The sequence below is a fragment of the Alexandromys fortis genome, unplaced genomic scaffold, assembly GCF_014885135.2.
Source record: "Alexandromys fortis isolate MF-2015 unplaced genomic scaffold, M_Fortis_MF-2015_v1.1 scaffold_10, whole genome shotgun sequence".
Lineage (NCBI taxonomy): Eukaryota > Metazoa > Chordata > Mammalia > Rodentia > Cricetidae > Alexandromys > Alexandromys fortis.
The window spans coordinates 9,452,089-9,470,200 of record NW_026067895.1 but is presented as its reverse complement, the minus strand read 5'-3'; the positions used below and the strand labels follow the sequence as shown (position 1 = coordinate 9,470,200).

The 18,112-nt window shown below is 45.8% G+C and overlaps 1 protein-coding gene across 4 annotated transcripts in view; it reads left to right on the top strand.

Annotated features, from left to right (window-relative positions):
• Positions 1-10,146: 10,146 nt before the first annotated feature.
• The window catches only part of Pip5k1b (phosphatidylinositol-4-phosphate 5-kinase type 1 beta), a 257,063-nt gene continuing 249,097 nt past the window's right edge, over positions 10,147-18,112 (top strand). For 2 of the 4 annotated variants that reach the window (XM_050158598.1, XM_050158605.1), the window contains exon 1: positions 10,147-10,579. The gene's annotated coding sequence lies outside the window, so the exon portion shown is untranslated. The remainder of the gene's footprint in view (positions 10,580-18,112) is intronic. The other 2 variants (XM_050158582.1, XM_050158588.1) reach the window with 1 other exon arrangement.

The following is an 18,112-nucleotide window of genomic DNA, read 5'->3' as shown; positions in this document are numbered from 1 at the left end:
AAGCCCTGTCTCGAAAAATCAAAAATAAATAAATAAAAAAATAATTTTTGAGGTATGTTAGATATTATTCAATTTATCCATTAAAAGAACACAATGTTCCCAGAATATCCAATGTTTTATGTGCAATATTACGATGGGCTGTAGTGTTGGGCCTCATGAGACCTGGGCATGAGGCACAGTGTAACTTCCTAAGTGTAACTTTCCGAGCCTAGCTCAAGTTTGGAGACTGTCTCTGGCTACCTGACCTAGACCTGCCTTTGCCCAGCCACCTCTAGCATGGCAGAATATTATTGGCCCTTTGTTTCTTGCTCAGCCTTGGTCCATCCCAGGTTTCTCCACCCCCATCACAACCCTATGCAAGTCCCTGCTTGGTACCATTAAACCAGATCCTGCTTTGACAGACTCCCAACTCAGTGGGTGTGTTTCTCTCACCATCCTGTTCAGCCCCAGGGAAAGTCCAGAGGGTCCAGCTCTGCCGCCCCCCCCCCCCAGCTATTTCTGCCAGAGAACCCGGCAGATTGGTGCCCTGTGTGAGGACCTTTCTGCCAGAGAACCCAGCACTATAGGAGAGTGTCTCACCCTTGGCAAATCTACCTGCTAAAAGTCACTCCCAGTATCCCTAGCAAGCCTCCCCTCCCTGTCTCTGTGCAACTGATTTTTTTCCTCTCTGGGTTTCTCCATTCTTGATTATTAAAAATGGAATCGAATAAACAGTGTATCCGGCTTGGATCAGGTGGCTTGTTTTCAGGATTCTCCCATGTTGCACCATTCCTGTCACTTCATTTCTGTCTTTGACAATCAGCAGTCTGTTGTGTGGACATAACCCATTTTGTTTACCCAATCATTGACGGACATTTGTCTGTTTTCACTCTATGTTGTTACTGACATTTGGGTGCAAGCTCCCCTGTGGCTTTGCTTTCACATCTCTTGGGGATATACCTATATACCTAGGGATGGAATTGCTGGCTTTGCACTTAACTTTAATTTTCTAATATCACTTTTATGTATTTAGTGTGTATATACATGTGTATGGACACATGCATGCCTCAGCATGTGTGTGGAGGCCAGAGAACAAGTTCCAGGACTAAATTCTTCTTCTACCATTTGGGTTTCAGGGATCAAATTGGGCTCATCAAACTTGGTGACAAAAGCCTTATATTTAGCCCTTTGATCAGATATTAAATCAATTTCCAAAGCAATTTCACCTTTTTATGTTCTCACCAGCAATGGATGAGAATCCCAATTTACTTACTTGCTTATAAGCCACTGTAGTTAGCTTTGTTTTTGTTTTATTTTAGCTACTGTAGTGGGTGTAAGGGGCAGGTGATGCTGGGTTTTATAGAAGGTGGGCTGAACAGGCCAGAGGAAGCAAGTCAGTAAGCAACTCTCCTCCATGGCTTCTGCATCAGCTCCTGCTTCTGGGATCCTGTCTTGGGTGAGTTCCTGTTCTGACTTCCTTCAGTGATGAACAGCAATGCTGAAGTATAAGCCCAATAAACCCTTTTCTCCCCAGCTTTGCCTTTGGGTCATGGTGTTTCATGGCAGCAATAGAAACTGTAACTAAGACCGTGTGTTATATCAGTTTGCATCTCCTGTTAGATGGCTGTGGCAGACTGTAGGCATTGGCTCTGAAGGGGATGTCAGACTACGATGCTTCACTTTGACAGCAAAGCATTTAGACATGGCCGAGAAGACAGCAGAGGCTTGTGAGGATCATCCTTCAATGGGCAGGAGAGTCACTACCGTGTTTTCAAAAGATAGAAGCAGAATCCATGCTGTGTCTTACCAGTGTATTCCCAGGGGCTTGGCAGATCTTAGAGCCTCACTGCAGTCTGAAGCTAACATTCATTTCTAGGCCACAAATATTTCATGTGTGCCATTCTATCTCCCTTCAGAAAATGAAGCTCAAGAGACACGGGCATTAATCCTGGAAGCTGCCACTCTATCTGGGAGAAGATTCTGACTTGCTCACTGTGGTGGTCTGAATGACAATGGCCACCACAGGCCCAGAGGGAGTAGCACTATTAGGGCATGTGGCCTTGTTGGGGTGAGGGTGGCTTTGTTAGAGGAAGTGTGTCCCTGGGGGTGGGCTCTGAGGCTTCAGAAGCTCAAAGCAGGCTCAGTGTCTCACTTTCTTCCTGCGGCCCACCTATCGGGATGTAGAACTCTCAGCCAGCCACCTCTCCAACACCATGTCTGCCTGCATGCTGCCATGCTTCCCGCCATGATGATAATGGACTAAACCTCCGAAGAGTAAGCCAGCCCCAGTTAAATGTTTTCTTATGAGAGCTGCTGTGGGCATGGCCTCTATTCACAACGACAGAAACCCTAGGACATTCACTAATCAGCTGGCACTTGGGGAACTGGCTAGAGGGAGGCAGCAGCTGCAGCTTGGTGGGACAAAGATGGATCTACCTAAGAAACATGAACGGTTCCATCAGCATCACTGTCTTCCTCTGTCTCCCAGAAGAGTCCACTATAGTCTACATATTATGGGCTGTGTTTCTGTGGATTCTACCCAATGGGTCAAAAATCTTAGGGAAACAAGAGCTGGGGCTATTCTGAGTATATATATATATATGTATATATATATATATATATATGTATATGTATGTGTGTGTATATAGAGAGACACTTTATATTGTTATTATTTCCTAAACAAGCTACTGTAATTGTTTATAGAGAATTTACATATTATTAATTACTATAAGTAATCTAGAGATTAAATGTATGGGACAGGTTCATTTCCAGCACCACAAAAAGTATATATGAGGACCGCATGAACCATCTGTAAATACTCTGCTATTTTATATAGGGCCTCAGCATCTGCATTGTCACATCTCTAAGTGCCCCTGGAATCAACCCTACAGGTATAAAGGTAAAAATTCCTGCTATTCTTTTTAGAACTGTCAGCCTTTTATTTTTAATCTATTTGATGCCAAATGTGTTCACTATCGATGAGAAAATTCTTGACATTTTAGTGAAATAAAAAAACCAAAGATTTAGCCGGGCGCACGCCTTTAATCCCAGCACTTGGGAGGCAGAGGCAAACGGATCTCTGTGAGTTCGAGGCCAGCCTGGTCTACAAGAGCTAATTCCAGGACAGGAACCAAAAAGCTACGGAGAAACCCTGTCTCGAAAAAAAAAAAAAGAAAAAAAAAACACGAAGATTTTACACTTCAAAACACTTTGGCATGGGGAACCCATGTTCATTGAGACAACTTTGGGCACATTCAGAAGAACTCTTTTTTGTCTGGGGACAAAATGTCTTCCAAGGACTTGACCACTGATTCTCCAGATGATTTTTGTGACTTTCAGAGAAGTGTTTTAACACACTGCTCTTCAGAGGCTCCCAGGACACAGCGACTTGGAGCTCACTTCAATCTCCCTCTTCTACCTCAAGTTTTCTTTTTATTTTTCCCTAACTCCTACCTCAAGGGTAAATCAGTGTGTCCAACCAAAAGAGGATCTGTTCATCCTTTATCAACATTCTGACTTCTGATGGGTGTGGTAGCACGGGCCTTTAATCACAGCAGTCAGGTGGCAGAGGTGTGTGGATCTCTGTGAGTTCAAGGCCAGCCTGGTTTACAGAGTGAATTCCAGGACAGCTAAGGCTGTTTGCAGAGCTGCTGTCTTAAACAAGCAAGCAAACAAGATCCTGACTTGCAGGTCTTAAAACTCCAAGTCAGGAGACTATAGAGATGGCTCTGTGATTAAGAACACTGGCTGCTCTTCCAGAAGACCCAGGTTCAATTCTCAGCACCCACATAGCAGCTCACAACTGTCTGTAACTCCAGAGCCAGAGGATCTGACGGCCTCACACAGACATGGATGCAGTCAAAACTACCAATGTACATAAAAATTAAATTATTATAAAACAAAACAAAAAAATTCTAATTCAGTCTGGATAAAAGAAAATGTATGTGAAGGCATAGTGTATCTTTAGAATGTTTTCTACACTTCAGTGTGGTTCTCTTGACCATCCTTGGAATTCTCTTTTTTCTTCTTTCTCTCTTCCATTCTGATAGCTGCTACTTCTCTCCACTCTTCAAATAAATCATTTTGGGTTTATGTTGTTTTTGTAACTCGTGTGCAGAGTGAAAATTCACCTGGTAAGGATGTTCACTGGAGTCTGTTCCTAACAAGAAAAAGCTACTGAGGAAAAGAGGAGTAAGTGAATCTGACAGGAGATGGGTGGTACAGCTGCATGGAGACTAGGAATGCTTATGGTATATACAGTTTTAAATGCATAAACCAATAGAGCATCAACTTAAAAAACATTGGAATTCCCCACTCAACATGAACACTTCAATTCTCAGTAATGATGTGGGAGTGATTTCTTATTAATAAAGAAACTGCCTAGGCCCATTGGATAGGCCAACCCTTAGGTAGGCAGAGAAAACAGAACAGAATGCTGGGAGAAAGAAGCTGAGTCAGAGAGTTGCCATGGTTCTCCCACTCCAGGCAGACTCAGGTTAAGATCTTTTCTGGTAAGCCAGCTCGTGGTGCTACATAGATTATTAGAAATGGGTTAAGAGGCTGAAACTAATGGGCCAGGCAGTGTTTAAAAGAATACAGTTTCTGTGTAATTATTTCGGGGCATAAGCTAGCCATGCAGGCGGCGGGGTGCTGGGGACGCAGCCTCGCCGCTTGTACTACAACACAGTAATTTTATTTTGAGGGGTTTTTATGTTCAGTTTTTGTGCAATCATAATCTTAGTGCATATGCTTTTATTTGGGCAGAAATTTGTTAGAGAAACCCTTCTTAGCTCTTTTTCTTATCTCATAAGTTTTTGGGGAAGAATGTTTTAGGGTTATACTTGCATGCCTGTTGACATTGGGCCCTAGTATTCATATTGTTTCTGACTGAAGAATGTAGACATCAGCGAGTTTTCTAGAGAGCTGGGATAATGCTAACCTTGGGCAAAGAATTAAACAGGGCTTATAGCTGGAAAAGTTTCATGCTTTCTAATTATAAGGGAAAAATACGAAGAAGTTTTGAGGCATTGGGAATCACACAGGGTTTTAGAGAGTTCTTGCTAGTCAAACTCCCCTTAAACTGTGCCACTGTGTACACGGCAGAAGGCAATTAAGGATCTCATAATGTAAAAAAAAATAGGAGGGACATTTCAGAGCATGTCTCTGCTAACCTGGTGAGGTAGACCAGGAGTCTGAAAACAAGAGAATGCTGACTTCACCAGGGTCAGAGGTAGGATGAGAAGGTCACGTGCATCAGTCACTTTTCTGTTGCGGCATAAGACACCAGGAGTGTGAGCAACTTATGGAAGATGGTTTTATTTCAGTTTGTGTTTCCAGAGGGATAGAGTCCTCATGGTAGGGAAGGCAAGGCAGGGCCTAAGGCAAGGTGGTAGTAGCAGGAAGTTGGTTAAGCAAGTTTCTGTCCACATACAGGAAGCGGGGCAAAAGAGCAGGAAGTGGGGTGAGACTATAAATCCTCAAAGCCCACCCTCGATGACATACTTCCTCCAGCAATATTTTACCTCCTATGGTTCCTTAACTTCCCCAAACAGTGGTACCAATGGGGTACCAAGTGTTTAAAAGCTTACGGGAGACAGTTTTCAATCAAACAGGGCACGGGTCTTATGACTCCTAGTTCCATGTTGTTTTGAAACTTGAAAGGAAATTGGAAGGGGGGATAAGGGGGTGATTAGGATTTAAAAAGGGAAAAGGCAGAGAGCCTGCACAAGTTCTAGCCAGATGGATCCCAGCTCTCAGAGTGGCAAACCGGACCCCGTCTCCTACCCCTAACCTAGAAGATGTTTGCAATTGATAACACTTGCAAAGGGAAAAGTAAGTTTTATCCAATAAATTCTCACCGAGTATATGAACCACACTTAGGCCCCATGTCTGGGAATAGTTGGCTGACACAAAATGGTGTTTTGTAGATTTTTGTCTCATACTGTTTTGTCTGGGTACTTTTTTGTCTTATTGACCTTTTGTTTGTATATTTTAGTTTTCTCTCTCTCTCTCTCTCTCTCTCTCTCTCTCTCTCTCTCTGTGTACATGCATGCATGTTTATTGTTTTTTTTTTCTTATTTTTTTTAACAGAGAGAGAAAGAGAGGGGTAGAGTTGGGAAGGTGTGTCGGTAGGGAGGACCTGGGAGGATTTGGGGAAGGGGATGAGCATGATCAGAATATATTACATAAATTAATTTCTCAACTACAGGAATCAATATATAAACTTTAAAAAAGGGAAAAGACAGAGGAAGCAAGGAGGGGAAAAGGATGGGAAGAAAAAGGGAGGGAGAGGGGGAGGGAGGAAGAGACAGCTATCAGAAGGAAGGGAAAAGAGTAAAGAACAATTAAACAAGAGAGGAAAGTAGCCATGAGATTTCAAGACTTAGCTAATCTTAAGAGTGAACTTGAAATTAGAGACCATGGAGTTTTCAGGGTAAAGTCACCCTCCACAATTAGAAAAACCAAGCTATACAAAATATTTAAGCCCCTTTGTCTATTTAGAAATTACATTTCCATAAAAAGAAGGCAATTCTAAGTTGTGAAAGGTAAGGGTTCTGCTGTCCGATGTCAACAGCTACAATCCCAGGCATTCCTCTGGATTCTTTTTTTTTTCTTTTTTTTTCTTTATTTATTTATTAAATATTTCAGTCTCTTCCCCACCTCTGCCTCCCCTTTCCCTCCCCCTCCCCCAATCCATTCCCCCTCCCTCGTCAGCCCAAAGAGCAATCAGGGCTCTCCGTCTCGTGGGAAGTCCGAGGAAAACCCTCCTCCGTCCAGGTCTCGTAAGGTGAGCATCCAAACTGCCTAGGCTCCCACAAAGCCACTACATGCAGTAGGATCAAAGACCCATTGCCATTGTTCTTGATGTCTCAGTAGTCCTCATTGTCCGCTATGTTCAGTGAGACCGGTTTTAACCCAGGCTTTTTCAGACCCAGGTCAGCTGGCCTTGGTGAGTTCCCGATAGAGCATCTCCATTGTCTCAGTGTGTGGGTGCACCCCTCGCGGTCCTGAGTTCCTTGCTCATGTTCGCTCTCCTTCTGCTCCTGATTTGGACCTTGAGATTTCAGTCCGGTGCTCCAATGTGGGTCTCTGTCTCTGTCTCCTTTCATCGCCTGATGAAGGTTAATATTCAGGAGGATGCCTATATGTTTTTCTTTGGGTTCTCCTTCTTATTTAGCTTCTCTAAGAACCCGAATTGTAGGCTCAATGTCCTTTATTTATGGCTAGAAACCAAATATGAGTGAGAACATCCCATGTTCCTCTTTTTGGGTCTGGCTTACCTCACTCAGGATAGTGTTTTCTATTTCCATCCATTTGCCATTCCTCTGGATTCTTGTTTGTGTTTGTTTCCCTGGCTACAGCATCCATGATAGATGACTACCCACAGTTGACAATAGAATGAAGTGGAAATAGCATAGAACTTCCAAGTTCTATCCTTAAAATACGGACAGTTTCTAGTTTCTCCCTTTTAGAAACTGGACGCCGTGGAAGAAGTGTGAACGTTTTGCGGTAGAGAAGCCCAGCTCAGCCACATGAGAAGTCAGAAGCTGTTACATGGTGGAGGACTGAGATATCTGATATTCAAGTGAAGCCTCCCAGCACCTTGCAGCTCTGTCAAGCTGCCAAGGGAATGAAGCCAAGTGAGTTTTCATATTAGTTCATCTACAGTCCGATTAGTCAATCATAAGGGTTTGGGGCTACTGTGTTCTAGTGTGGTTTGTTGGGCAGCAGTCGGTAACTGAAGTAGTTGCCTACAGGTAGCAGCTCCTTATTATTGTTACAGACCTATGGTTCGGGTGGATGGTCTGTTGTTCTGGACCAAGCCTGATGAAGCTCGCTTGGACTTGTTTGTGCCTCTGAGAACAAATCTTTGCCTAGCAAAGATGACCTCCACTGTGATGACTCAGCTCTTGCTCGCCAGGGTCTTTGTCCAGCAGCAGACTTGGTAATGGCAGAATCCCAGGATCTGATACAGAAATGTACAGCTTTCAAGACATGCCTTTTATCATGTGAATAAAGGCAAGTTATCAATTGGTGACCGTTAATATTATCAAATGGGCTATAAAAAGAACATGCATGTCTCCTGTAATAGTAAGAATTTGGGCCAAGATGTGGAATCCATGGGAAAAATATTTGAAATTAAGTAAAACATTTAAATGTGTATTTTCTGGGTTTATATAGGCTTCAAGTCACTATATCAACTGGCCAAGTCACTATTGCTAGTGACATTGATGCTTTTTCTATTTCCAGTAGAGGATGACTCTCATGAGTTTCTATTGAGGTAGAGCCAGGCAGAAATTTTTGTCTCACCACACAGAACTAACACTACAGTGTCAAGGCTTTTGTGTCTGGTTTCATAGCATTAGCCCTCTAAATGTCCAGTAGGCAGTTGGCTTTGGATCTTCCCTATAGAAACTCAAGGCTATTCGCGTCTGTGACTACAGAAAGCAGTGTAGGTGCTAATGGGAAAAGCAGCTTTGTGGAAGAAGCAAAGGAGAACTGGGGTGTCTGAGTGTAATGCATCTGACCACTTTTGATCCACTGAGATTTTTAAGCTTTGCTGTTTTTCACATCCCCTGAGGCATTTTTACTGACACCCACCCCACCCCACCCCCCTCTGGGAAGCAAATTCACTTCCCACTCCTTCAATTTCAGAGTGGAAGTCTGAGAAGCACGCAAAGAGAGACTGTGATTCCCCACTCCCGGATCTCAGCTAGTCTGCCACCAAGAGCAGTGTGCTGCTGCCCCCTAGAAAGTAATTCACAGCAGGAGGCTGCAAGGTTCTTTGATCTTTGATCTGTTCCTCTTTGTCTGCTGCCCCCTCCACCGGCCCCATCTTGAACTCAGTTAAGCCGGTTTTTCTGTTACTTTTTGTTCAGGGACTAAAGAGTAAGGAAAATTGTGTTCTGGTCTGTGTTACTGGATGTCTTTGAGCCATGATTTTCTCATCTGAAAAGCGTGCAAGCTGGACTACACATGCTCTTACTCTGTACTTTAATAAGTTCAGGATGCCAGGACCCAAGCAGAGGGGTTCTGAGTCAATGGTGCCCTGAATCTCCAGTAGTAGCCAGACGCACCTGGAAGAAATACACCGGGAATATAGCCAAAGAACAATTCACATCTATTTGATTTGTCCGTTTCACTTCAATAAAACCTTGAATCAATTTTTGTTACAACGGATTTATTGTTCTCCATCCCAGGCTGATATCAAACCACGACAAAAATCACTGGAGTTGGTGGGGGTGGTGGGAAAAGGTTTCAAAACTGCAGACAGTGTTTTTTGCAGAATCTCAAGGGAGTGTCCCACCCCCCCCACCCCCGCCCAAGCAAGGATCATCAAATGCTGTCCTCCACAGCACAGAACGTGAGCTCTGTTTCCCACAACTGTTTGAGAAGGGAAAAGTGGAAGGAAGTGATGAAGCTGAAAAACTCCAATTGCTTCGACCCAACTGGAAGGAGTCGCTACCTTCCCGTGCCTATTTGATAAATTTAATATTAGTGTCCAGGACAGAATAACGACAAACATATTTAGGTCTGGTCTTCATCCTCTTTGCAGTTATACTAACTTAGGTGAGATTCCAAGAAGCTCCAGCAGGTGCGCCCCATTGCTGCGCATTTGCGCGGGACCCCTCACTAACCTATCCCTACCTGTTGGATAGATCTACCTTCCTTAAAACACCTGCTATCCTTAGAAGTGGGACAGCTGTGGTCTCAACCTTTGCCTGTCCCTTCCTCGTGGAAGAGGGAGCCTGTACTTAAGTGCTAGTTCTCGAAGGAAGAGGAGTCAAGTCAGGCATAACCTGGTTCAGTGGCTTGGGGCAGGGACAGGCTCTACCCCAATACGGAGCTCCTCCGTGGGGCTTCAAGACTGCGAGAAGCACCAAGAAGCCCTGAAGCTTCGGAGATTCCTGCTAATTCCAGGGAGCCGCTTCACCTTGCCCCCCACTCCCAACCCCCGTCCAGGCTGCGGGCAGCGGCACAGGGTGCATAGTCCCCACGCACCGACTCCGGCACTTGTTCCGACTGCGGGCCCCGCCGCTGCTGCAAACCGGTCTGGCTTCCCTGCAGGGCGTGCGGGATGGAGCGGTGGGTGGAGAGAAAAGGGGAAGAGCCTAGGCGGCCGGCGGGCGGGGCCTGCAGCCTCCCGGAGTCGCTGCCGCCGCGCAGCCTGCTCGCCGCCCGCCTCGCTCGGACTCCGGCGCGCCGTGCGGGGACCTGAGGCCGGCGGGTGCTGCCACTCCTCGGCCTCCACCTCGGATCTTGCCTCGCCTTGCTACCCCCGGCTGCCGGGTCCTTGTGGTCCGCTTGCCACTCTGCGGGCGAGAGGAGCGGCGGGAAGGAAGGGGAACGCGGGGACACGCACACCGGCCGCGGCGCGCGCGCATTGCACACTCGCAGCCGCGCGTCCCCGTCACCGCGTGTCCGAGCCGAGTGTGGCCCCGCGGCAGGGCCCGGCACCTGCCCGCCTCCGGCGCTGCCCCGGCCCCGCCCCACCCGCTGCCCGCAGCAGCCACCCAGGAACCCGCGACATCCCGACAACTTGCTCGCCGTGGCGCAACTGGTCTCGGTCGCTGAGGCTCCAGCACGCCGGCCGGGGGAGGTAAGTTTCCTGCGCGTCCTCGGCAACCCTGCCTACACCCTCCCTTGCCGCCGCGCCTGGGGCTGTGTCTCTGCTGAGACCTGACCTCTCCACCCTGCCACTTTGACTGTCTGAGTTGTGCTGGGGGTGACATGGAGGGGGCGCCCGTGGTTCCCGAACGAGGACCTTAGTACCTCGGGGGGCCTCAGCTGCGCATTCCCGGTGAGCACCCACCGGTTCCCTGCCCCGATCCCTGGGGTGGCAGTGACACCCGCCGATCACTGTGGCTCACTTAAGCCTGAGCCCCCACCCTCGTTTCAGGGCAGTCTGCTGAGTTTGGCTGCAGTGGGAGAGGTGTCCCCGTCTTTCTCCCCTGCTACTAAACAGCCGCGAACTTGTTAGGCGCCCCTGGGATGTCTACAGGGGCTTGCGTGAGTCAGTATTCTGGTGATTTCTGGCTTTGGCGCTGGGTGGAAAAACAGGTGAGGTAGTACGGTTCCAGCCTAAAAACAGCCAGGGACTTTTATGGGGCCCCTCCCTCCACTGGCCCAGGCAACGTGAAGCTTCAACATCTGGAGCAGGGGTCTGGGAGTATGGGGCTGTAGGGTGGGAGAGTGCTGGAGTTGGATTTGCCGCTCTGGTGCCAGGAGTCGTCAGCACCCAAGACAACAAACTGCTTATCTCTCATCTATGCAGATGAGCGTTCTCTCCTCGCTTACCCCCACCGCCCAAGTCGGCTGTCTGCCTTGCACAGCATGCTTGGGTAGAAACCTGTTCCGGAGAAGTTGTTTGGGTAGGTCAGTGAATTTTTTTTTCTTTGTGCCTACTGAAATCAGGGCTTCGAACAGGGATCTGCTATTTAGTGTGGTGCCATTTAAAGCTCTGGCCCCTGAGTAACACCCCTGACGCTGGCCCTAGATGACATTCTCAGCTAGTTAGAGGTCCCCGCTGTAAAATGAATGGTCCCCAAGGACCGAGAATGTGTTAATCTGACCTAAGGAGTGATCCAACTCCTTTCTCTTGAACTTAGGCTCGGAGGGACCCTTTTGTCCCTCTTCCGGGCGACTCCCCTCTTGTTCTCTGGAGAGGCTGTAGTGCTTTTGCAGTTGTTGAAGTGGATCAAAGTCCAAGGATTGGTTTTCCTTCGACTCCACTGTGATAAAATAAATGGGGGTTCTTGGAAGCTTTTGTTAGAGGGCTACCAGCTGAAAGGAACCCCTGGAAAAAATCTTGCCCAACCAAGTTCAGGACTGAACCTTAAGTGTCACCTATGATCTCTGAGCTGAAGGAAATGCTGGTTATGAGAGCAAAGGTGGCGACCCCTGAGGACGGATGGGAAGGGCAGGCAGTCAGCTCTTGATATGTGATGTTCGTCTTGGGAAGGAAATCTGTCTGGCACTCACAGATCCAGACACATTACATCCAAACTAAGAAAACTGGAGGGACTGAACGCCACCTAATAGTTGCATTAGCGTTTTGCAGTTTTTAAATACTTTACAGTATTCTCATTGATTCTCAATCGTGTCTGAGGGGGACGAGATAAAGATGATAATCACACATTTGCAGGAGGCCCGGGACACTAGGATTCTTGGGACTTATCACAGTGACAAGTGGTTCTTAGAGTCCCAGCCAGGTTTGCTGTTCCTAAATCAGAGCCAGCTCTGTACATGAAGTTTTGGTGGTTTTTTGTTTGTTTGTTTTGTTTTGTTTTTAATGACCAGACTTGTCTTCCCTTCCTGGTGGCCAGTATTGTCTCTTTGTGACTTGCCCCTCAGGTGTTGCAGACGTGAGGAAACTCAGGGTCAGACAACCTTGGGAGTTGTGCGTCGCTTCTCCTCTCTGCCTGGAGCTTCTGACCAGAGAGTTCATCTAATCTCCTGGCAGCTTGGTGCTTTTGTGTTTTCTGTCATTGTCCCACTTCTGATCAGGATGAGGTCATGCTGTTCAGAGTGCTGTTTGGTGACCTGGGCTCTAACTCCAACACAGCTCTTGTGTGCCGGACTTACCACCTCCAAGCCTAAAATCTTTCCCATACACAACGAGGTGCCTATGGGATTCTGTTTCTTTTGCCAGCTTTAGCATTCTGTGGTGCCTAGCAAGGCGGTATTATTTCTTTTGGGTCCTTTTCTTCTCAAGTTTAGGAGTAGAAAAATGTCTACTCTGAGTCAGCCAAGCGGTTTAGTTGATCATGGATGCCAGCTTCAGTTTACTTTTTCTTTTTCTATTTTTTTTTTTTTTTTCCGAGACAGGGTTTCTCTGTGGTTTTGGAGCCTGTCCTGGAACTAGCTCTTGTAGACCAGTCTGGTCTTGAACTCACAGAGATCCGCCTGCCTCTGCCTCCTGAGTGCTGGGATTAAAGGCGTGAGCCACCACCGCCGGGCTTCAGTTTACTTTTTCTGACTTGGACTGTGGACCACTTGTTGGAGGGAAAGAAAACTGCAAGTGTGTTTAATTTCCCACCTAAGTTGTTTAGTGCTTCTGTTTGACGTTAAAGTACTCAGGGTGAAGTACTCTCAGGTACAAGTTGGGTCAGTACTTCAACAGTATATGTGCACATTTATTGATTTATTCATTTAATTAATAGGTTTTCTTGAGACAGGGTTTCCCTGTGTAGCCCTGGCTGTCCTGGAATTCGCTCTGTAGACCAGGCTGGCTTCAAACTCAGAGATCCACCTGCCTCTGAGTCCCTCGTGCTGGGATTAAAGGCGTGCGCCCCCACCGCCAAGTCATTTTTTTTTTTTAAAGTTTTGCAGTTTGCATATAGTAAATATCCACCTCCCCCCACGGCTGTTCGGTTAATAGAAAGGAATGAGATCATTCATAGGGAAAGCATGCTGTAAGACATACAGAACCTCGCATGTAAATTCCCAGCACGGAAGGTAGTTTTCCTGTGAGAAGAGAGTTGTGCCTTCTCGGGAGCCCATTGGTGATCACCCGCGTCGTCTCCTGAGTTCATCTCATGAAGCAGGTTTTCCTAGTCTCATGCCGTCTGTATGATGCTCGCTTTCTCATGCCCGTCCGCCTCTTGTGAGTAACGAGTAGCTGGCTACAGGGTCCATCCCCAGAAACTGACTTGTGTCCTTTTATGAGCGGACTTGTCTCCTTTTTACTCAAGGTTGCTGAGGTGCTTTCCAGTAACAACTAACACTGGCTCCGGCTCCGTGGTTTTGCAGGAGGAACCTAATTAGTGAAACCAACCTAGTTACTGTTCTCTTTCCACAGTGGATCTGAAATACTGCTCATAGACCCTGCTGTTTATTAGGGGTTGGGATAGCAGCATTAACTTGTTTGGAGATAGACCATTTATTTACAGGTTCGACAGCTGAAGAGTTAGGAAAGAAACTGACTGGCTCGTGGTCACGTGGGTGCTGGGCCAAGGCCAGAGCTCCTGCAGCATTGTTAGGGAGGCTTACTTTCAAAGTTGTGAGGGTGCAGTTTTGGATTTTAGAAACCTGAGAGATTTTCAGAAAACTTGTTTGCCGATAATTTATGGAGCAGGCATATTTTAAAGTGGTTTTCTGTTTGCTTTTTAAGTATTATTGTCTAAATAAATGTCCATTCTCATCCATATGCTACCATTTTCATGACTAAGATACACTGGCAGATTCATAATTAATACTTTGTTCCATCCAGGGCTTGAAGAAAGGGATTTGTTTGAATAGAAACAAATGCAGGATGGTTTTGTGCTGGTAAATAAAGGCAGCCACTAAAGGTGGCCCTGTCACCCAGCCAGTAAAATCATAAATATGCATACATCTCATTTGCATTTGGTTGTACTCCTGTTAAACTGTAATTCAAAGCAGAAAAATAATTGTGTGTGTGTGTGTGTGTGTGTGTGTGTGTGTGTGTGTGTGGCTACAGCCTTCCTTATTGTTCTCTGAAAAACATCAAGTCCTAAATGTGTTATTTGTTACAAGAAAAACCATTTCCCTTTGTAAGGAACGGACTGACTGGAGTTGGAGGAGTCCTTTTGATTCTTTGGAGCTGCCCAGTACATTATGTAGCTGAGCACAGCCTTCGCTTGTGCTCTTATCTCTGAAGCTGGAGGTGTTTCTGCTGAAATCCAGGGAAAGGACTGGAGGACCTTCGCATCATCTTGTCTTACTAATTTTTCTGTATTTTTTTTGTTTTGTTGTTTTTGTTTTTCAAATCAACCTCAAGTGTATTTTTTAGAATAGGCAATGCCATTAAGTTGTTTTTTTTTTCAGCCATGTCCTACTAGAAATAAACAAATGCGCCAATCTCAGTTTTGTTCAATTTATTCTCAATGTTATCATCCTGTGCATGACTTCATCAGAATGGGCAAAGGTACATCCATTGATTCTCTTCAAACTGGGTTACTCTTGGGATGCGATATGAGTCTCAGGTGAGGATTCTAATTGCGAGTGCTGGGAGCCTGGGAGATGGAATTTACCTTGGGGTGAAACTAAGGTTTGGAGAAAGGAACGGTAGAATGTTCATCTAATTTGTATAGAAGAAAGGGGGGTGTTTAAGCTACATCCAGCAATGCTAATGGATGAGTTTCAAAAGCAGCATAAAGACATCGCTAGTCATAGACATATAGAGAAATGTGTTTCTTTGCTTCGCAGATAGACTGGCGCAAGAAATACGATGGGCTGAACATGCTGCGTGATGGGCTTCTTTTCTTTCTTTGTGTTTTTGGTTTTGAGACAGTCCTGTGTATCGTCCTGGCACTCCCTCTGTAGACCAAGCTGGCCGTGAACTCAGATATCCGCCTGCTTCTGCCTACCAAATGCTGAGACTAAAGTTGTGCACCACCACTGCCCAGCGATATGATGGGTTTCTCATGCTTAATTCATACCTCTTTGTTGCTGAATCTGTGCTCACCATCGTATGACCTCTTTGAGGGAGTAGGAAGCATGTCGCAGGTGTTAGACAACTCTCCGTCAGTGGGAAAGGTTTGGCATCCTGTTCTGTTTGTGTTGATAGTCTTGGGTTTTATCCTGTTCTGTTTATGTTGATATTCTTGGTTTTAGGGCTATGATGAGTGGTGAGAAATTTTAAAATGTGTCAGCCACCTCCAAATTAATGTTTAAAAAAATCTCAGGATGTTTCTTAATTATTCAGTGATTCTATTCTTTCTGAGTCATTTTAGGAATACCAACCAGACTGGTGGGAAGCAGATCCAGGACTTTACGGTGTCTCTTTATCACTCGAAACAGGCTTTATTCAATAGACTCCAACTTTTTAATGTGGTTTCATTTTCTTAAAGTAATTAGAAAAACTAATATAGTTTAAGCCTCCTGTTTAGTTACTTGTCTTCTTTAGCAAGAAGATTAATATAAATAAAAATTTTGTTGGATGGTGGTTGTATTTGGAAACACTCCCCAAATACCCAGAGGTGTGTTGGTGATTCCAAACCAGTCAAATTAAAAATGAAGATGGGCTGCCCTACGTGACCCTTGTCACTGAGTGCATCGCTTCAAATCATAACATTGCATCCTGGCCATCCCATACTGCAAAAATATATTCATTTCAACCCAGAATTCCTCATAGGCTTTTGTTTCATCACTACTCAAAAGTCCAAAGTCTCCTCCAGAACTCAAAACAGCCTCTTAACTTGTTCCCTTATAAAATGACAGGCTCTGTATATCCAACATACAATGACACTAATAAACAAGCTCATTCCGTGAAGCTGTGACTGGGAGCACAGTGGGGAATGAGCAGACCAAGTATAACTGAACATGAGCAGAGCAAGTACCACGTGCTTTAGTTCCAGGGCCAGCATCTAGAGCTCCTGATAGTCTTAGTGTTCCAGCAGCCTTCAGTCACTCTACGCGCCTCCTGTTCTGCCCCCTTAAGCCAGCTCCACACTGTGCCTACAGCTTTCCTGGTGAACCTTATGGTCCTGACATGGCCGACGTTCTGGGGTCTTTACTGCACCTTGGGCTTTGCCTTCACAGCTTCACAGGGTGTCCTCTCAAGGTCCCCCTTACAAGAAATCCGACAGGCCCTACATTACCTGGCCTCGGTGACCTTCTTGAACTTTGGTGCAAACTTCTGTGACGCCGTAACTTTTGATATTTCACGCCTGTAAATTCACGACCATATGGACAGTGTTGCCAAGCTCTGTTGCCAGATGGTGATGTAGTGTGGCCTCCTTTATCTGTAGTGATTTCTGGGTACCTTGGTGACTAAACCTGGGAAAACACTTCTCCAGGTGATTATTTCCCAGCAGACAACACCCCGTTGGTGGCATTTTCACGAAGCTCAGTCTTCCTCCTCTTGACTGAATTTGACTGGACAGGAAGAGGATCTTGCCTTCAAGACAATTTCTTTCTTGCCAGTGCAAAGTGGTAGGGTTCTCCTTACCTGGGCTTTCTCTTTAAGGAGAGTAGATGCTTTGTTGATGCCAATGGTTCTCAACCTGTGGGTCACAATCCCCTTTGGGGGATCAAATGACCCTTTCACAAGGATAGCCTAAGAGCATCAGAAAACACAAATATTAAGCCAGACAGTGGTGGCACACACCTTTAGTCCCAGCACTTGGGAGGCAGAGGCAGGTGGATCTCTGTGAGTTCGAGGCCAGCCTGGTCTACAATAGCTAGTTCCAGGACAGGCTCCAAAGCTACAAAGAAACCCTGTCTCCAAAACAAAACAAAACAAAACAAAACAAGAGTGAGTTCCAGGACAGGACAGGCTGCAAAACTACAGAGAAACCCTGTCTCAAAAAATAAACCAAAAAACTCCCCCCAAATATTTATATTATGATTGATTCATAACAGTAGCAAAGTTACAGTTATGAAGTAGTAATGAAAATAATTTTATGGTCGGAGGTCACCACTTGAGAAATGTCTTAAAGGGTCACAGCATTAGGAAGGTTGAGAACCACTGGTCTTCGCTTTCCTGGTCCATCCACTCTTTTCCATACCAGTCTTTGTGACTTGAACTCTCATTGTAAGCCTCAATAAATGTAGTGAGTAGTAACCGGACCGCTGCCTGAGTATTACGCCATCTTGAAATTTCCTCCATTAAACAACTGATTCCATTACACTTGAATTCAGACTCGATCAAGTAATCAGGACATGGGTTAAAAGCAGGCAGTTTTTTCATTGGTTATTGTTGTTGTTGTTGTTGTTTTGAGACAGGGTTTCTCTGTAGCTTTGGAGCCTGTCCTGGAACTAGCTCTTGTAGACCAGGCTGGCCTCGAACTCACAGAGATCTGCCTGCGTCTGCCTCCCAGTGCTGGGATTAAAGGCTTGCATCTCCACTGCCCGGCTTAGTTTTTTTTTTTTTTTTTTTTTTTTTGTCATTGTCAAGATGTAGCATTATTGTCCTATACTCTGTAAGTGCATTTTTGATAACGGACTTGGTTGAGGGGCTCCGTGGAGTCCCAGTTCTGTCACTCCAGTCTCCAGCTAAGCAGTCTCTTCTGTACTATTTGGTGATCAGTCCTGCTGAGCACCAGCTCGCTCCTGACCTTCCGTTGTAGCCTTGTGTGGCTCCGTCTGGGATGTGCCTTGCCTAGAGTAGCCATGTGTTGGGGTAGTCCTCAGGCGGCTTTGGAAGGAGGCTCTCATCACCTTTTCTATC